Here is a 5,438-nt window from a genome sequence, read left to right on the forward strand (position 1 = left end):
CTTCACTTTCAAAAATGTTCATCACAATAAGAATTTAATTAACTTAATGAAATTACAAAATAATATTTTGGAAACCTAACTTGAATAAACTTAAAAACTTTCAATTTGCCTTTATTTGATTGGTCCTCATTAGAGGAGGTAGTTCAAGTTCATCTCTAAGTTTAGTAAGATACATTCTATTAATTAATTGATTCTTTTATTATTTTTGGCTCCAGCTTCACTCGGTTGCGGTTATCCCCTAAGAGAACAAGTTTTTTTTTTTTTTTTTTTTTTTTTTTCCTGAAATGGTGTAAGCAATTGTAAATAAATGAAAATGTTTTATTTATATTACCATCTTATATCTCTTTTAAATACATGTGTGATATGTATGTATATCAATAGCCATAGGTTTCTGAGCCACAGAATAGTGATAAGTTCTCGTTTATATGAAATAGTCATATATGGGAGATATGAGATTTTATTGTAGTTCAAAATCATGTTCACAACTATAAAAAAGGAGTGGGCACTTTGTTTTGTTAAGGTTGTTGCGGTGTTGCCTTCGGGGAGTGATGAATCTCGAATCAACAAAATAGAGATTTTAGGGCAGAGACACTGTGCATACTGTATGCATTGGACTGGACCAAGTGAAGTTGTAATTTTGTGTAACTACCATAACGAAAAAAACATAAACTTCACACCTGAGCACTTAGGCATATGTACCTTAATCCTGAGTGGGTAGTGTACCTTTGATTTGTAGACTGCGGTTTTTATTAGAGTAGAAGGTGAGATTCTATTATTTAACGAATCAAACCCTGGATATGGGATTGTAGCTCTATGGGTTCGAGAACACTATTTCATAGATATGGAATTCATAACTCCGAAAGGTTTAAAAGATACCACCTGTGGGTCTTACAGGGTCTTGAACGATGAGGCTTGGCCAAGTGTTTGATGAACTGTTCATTAAACATTATCATTCGATAAGAGTAAATTGGTCGCAAGGAAAGATGTACTGGAAGGTTATATGGTATAGTGAACTAGTTCCAATTATCGGTATTCCATGAGGTATATATGTAGTTGTCGCTAAATGGAAGGCTTTAATCAGATAATTTAATCGGATTAAATTATTAAAGTTTCTGATAAACATAGTTTGATTCAGGAGTGCCATGTTGTCCCTATAGTGGCGTCGGACAACGTTAACGCATTCGATACCTTATGTTTATGAGAAAAGGGGTACGGAACCAAATACGTTAAGCTTGTTATTAAATATTTTCATAGGGTCCCCTAGGTAGTCAATAAAAGTTATCTTGGATGATATGTGCGAAAAATAATTTATTCTAATCTAATTTGAACTATTTGAATCGTTCGGGAAATTAAATTAGACTAGTTCCAGAAGGTATTCAGAGACATGGTTAAATATAGTAAATGGTTAATATATTTCTAGAGAAAGACTTACACGATTGTTATGTTTAATATTTAGCAATAGTGGGCTAAAAATATGATTGGTGGAGGAATACTTGCATGTATGGCATATATAGTTTGGACTGATTTGATATTGTCCAAATTCCACTTTCTATATAAATGTGCCCGGATCACTATTACATGCATAAGATTTCTTTTTCATCAAGTTTTGATCTCAAGCTCTTCCTCCCATGGCCGAACCTTCCTTCTTCAATTCCTTTTGAATTTTGTGTTGAAATTTAGTTTCAAGCACAAATTAGTAAAGAGTTTCTCACATACAAGCTTGGAAAGTGTTGGAAGCAAAAATGCCCACTTGTTACATCTAAGAACCTTCCAAGATACCTTAGAAAGGTCCATTGGTGTTGAAACTTCAATTCGAAGGTAACAAACATTCTCACAACCGTTTTAGTTGATCTTGGGGTCTAGGTTTGAGCTAGCCGAACTTTTGCATATTGGATGTTTTCTGGCGATTCCTTGTTTTTGACCCCATCACACTCACCACATGGGGTGCAGCTACAATAAATTCATAGGTAAATTTTATTCCCATGCCAAGACAGTTGAATTGCGAGGTAAGATTGCTACTTTTACCCAAATAGAAGGTGAGCCATTCCATGAAGCTTGGGAACGATTTAAATTGCTTCTAATTCAGTGTCCACATCATAAATATCCTTTAGAGTTATTGAATCAATTTTTCTATGATAGACTGACATAGGCTTGTCAAGTCGTAGTTGATAATGTGCAGGTGAGCTATGGGGGAGAATATTGCATAGGAGACTATGAGTTGTACGAGAGCTTGGAGCAAATTGGCAGTGGAAAAGCGTTAGAGGGCGATCTGTAAGATATATGAAGTGAATACTAACATTGAGTTGGCAATGCAGGGTTGGAATTGACCAACCAGATGAAGAACATGTGCATAGTGATGATGGGACAGGGACAAAGAAATTCCAAAAAGATAGTGCTATTTGTGATAATGTTGGTCATGTAACTAATGGTTGTCCTTCTAGTGAAAATTTTCTAGAGTTAGTAGAGCAAGCCAACATGATGAATCCTACAATCCAAGACCTCATAATCTGTTTTCAATTCTTATGATCCGAGTTGGAGGAATCATCCTAATTTTTTTTGGAGCAACAATCAGCAAAGCGAGCTCTAATAGTCAACTAAGGAAGCCTTCATTGGAGGACCCATGAATAGTTTTATTCAATTTTCTCAAAAAAACCAATAGACCCTGGAATGCCAAGCACCCTGGAGCTTCCACGTGTCCGCTTACCTGCTCCAAATCGCGTAAAATCAGCTTGGGAAATGGGTAATGGCACGTAAAGCCTGATTATGTTCTGACATTCACACCAACCCAAGGACTTAATGATGATTACACGCATTCAGCTTGGTATAAGAAGAGGAAGACCCATTCATTAAGGGGATTCGACCATTTTCAACATAGGAACTCTCTCTCTCACAAAACAAGGCTTTGTATTTACTTTTCAATCATTTGTAAGTCAGTCCGCTTTAGCGACCTGACCCACCATATTAATACAAATCAGTGGATGTAGGATTTGCTACCTTAGCATCCGAACCACTTTAAAAACTCTAATTGCATTTATTTCATGTTCATAATCCATATTCACGTGTGTTCCTAGCCCAATCAGCGCTGCGCACGTGTCAGTTAGTTGGTGTCTAAATCACGCATCAACAATAGAGTAATCTACTAAGAGGTGAGGGTTGAGTGGGTGCTCATGTCCCCACTAGCCCTGGAAAATTCATTAAGTTTCCTTCTATTTTGTATTCTTAAAACTCTTTATCGTATTTTATTTCTTAAATAACGAATATGTTTTAAATTTGTTATTTTTTTTTAAAATTAGGATGCTCTCTTAATCCGAACTCACTTGAACTTTTAAAGATCTCATAATGCGTGTACATTAATGATAATGTGTGTATGATTTGTTTGCTTTTATAGTATATTTTATATTAGCCATCAGTCATGTACTGGTATTTTGTTCAAGTAAAAATTACGTTAGGACTTAGGAGAGGATCTTGGTCCTTTTTTTTTCTCCTTCCTCTTCTAATAGTATTTAAAGTACATTAACAAACATCCTCTATATTTATAATTCCAAAATTAATTTTCTCTCTTTCTTCTTATGATATTATCCTCATTTGTCCAAAGTAGTAGTATTAATCTATGCCTAATGTTTTAATTTACATGGTCAATTTCAGTGTTTTTAATATGTAATTTTTGATGTGCCATTTTTTTTATTTGCCCCCCCGCCGCCCCCCCCCCCCCCCCCCCCCCCCAAACAAAATAAAATCTTACCTCCGTCACTGCAAGCAAGAGTTGGTGGAAGTTCACTAAATTTTGTCAATTTATGCCTTTTATATAATTTTAGCATATCCAAAATGAAACCCGGATTTTAAAATCTTGACACCCTCAAGAGAGACCGATTGAGATGATTATTATCATTAAACTGAATAAACTGAATATATATATATATTGTTTCAATATATGTATATATTTCTTTTGTAAATATTTGGTTGTATTATGAAATTACAGGCGTACTGTCTGGGGAGGCAAAGGACTGTTTAAGCATTATTGGATTTGGGACTTCCTGTGTAGAATCTGATCGTAGCATATATGCTCTGCAGTGAATGGTGACGATAGGATAGTAGCTGATCGATGCTTCGATGAAGAGCACTGTTGCTGCATATATTATGTATAAAAAGTTCTATTACCAAACACGGGTTAACGTCAGGAATCATTGGGTTAAACCATGATTCAGAAGGATTCTCCTATTCAAATAACGCACTTGCTTAATAATGTTATTGAATTGATAAATAAAATAAAAATTTTGTAGTAGTTGCATTGTGTATATCCTTCTTTTGTTTACATATCTTTTCTCTTTTGTTATTATAATTTTGAGTAAACCACTTTTTTTCACCCAAATGATGGTTCGATGACATTTTTCCATCCACATACTTTTAAAATATCATTTTATTATCAAAGTTTATTTCTATTTCCCATTCAGGCATTGTTGCGACTCCCCACCACCACTATTCTTTTCCCCGATCATCACTCACCAAAACCTCTCAAACTCTACTTTCATCGACCCCACCAATTGTCGGCAATTGAGCGATTAGGGTTTACATAGTCGCCCCTCCCAAGTCAAATTGCGATCAATCACAAATATCAAAATCTAACATTTCACCATTAAAAGACTCATTGGTCTCCTCTTTCTGAAAACCTCAACAGTTTGGACCAAATTTGCTCTTTGTTCAACGCTGGAATATAAATTTGGATAGTAAAATTATATTTTAAAAATCTGTAAGTAGAAAAGTATCATTAAACCATTATTTGGGTGAGAAAAGGTAGTTAACTATATAATATTTGAAAAAAAAAATTGAAAATCTAAAAAGTTAATTATTATTAATAACATATAATACTAAGTTTATATGTATTAATTACACATATTAAATTCGTTGTATAATATAAATAACATAAGAGACTGAAAAACTTAACTTAGCACCACAAAAAAAAAAATTACTCTAAGACATTTTCTTAGGTCTTTTTTCTTGTTCTTTCATGCGGTATTACCATTCCTCTCAAAATTATACATATCAAAGTAAAATCATCCCTCTCAACATTATGTTTTATATATTGATCAATTATTAAAACATAAATTTTTATAATAGTTATATAGAGGGTTTGGTTTGAGAAAAGTGAAGAGCAAATTCATATTTAAAATGCCCGAACGACTTACGTATACCTAAGGTTTGGCGAAACGACAAGTTGGTACCCAAAAGGTTTTGAAACGACAAATAGGTACCTTCCGTCATGTTCTGTTAGTGATTTTCATTTGATAATAGTGAAAAGACTAAAATGCCCTTGAAAGTTTGATATTTTAGTTTTTTATAAATTTAAAAATTTCTAAAAAACCCCCTGGGTTTGCTAATTTGACTAAATACCCCAATATATAAGAATTTTGTAAAATAACAAAACACCTCCGCCACCCGCA

At 33.9% G+C, this 5,438-nt stretch overlaps 1 non-coding gene across 1 annotated transcript; it reads right to left on the bottom strand.

Moving 5' to 3' along the window:
- Positions 1-1,997: 1,997 nt before the first annotated feature.
- LOC116144126 lies at positions 1,998-2,102 on the bottom strand. The gene has a single exon (XR_004130222.1). It is a non-coding gene; the product is annotated as a small nucleolar RNA R71 (small nucleolar RNA).
- Positions 2,103-5,438: the final 3,336 nt, after the last annotated feature.

This window comes from Pistacia vera, unplaced genomic scaffold, assembly GCF_008641045.1.
Source record: "Pistacia vera cultivar Batoury unplaced genomic scaffold, PisVer_v2 Contig438, whole genome shotgun sequence".
NCBI lineage: Eukaryota > Viridiplantae > Streptophyta > Magnoliopsida > Sapindales > Anacardiaceae > Pistacia > Pistacia vera.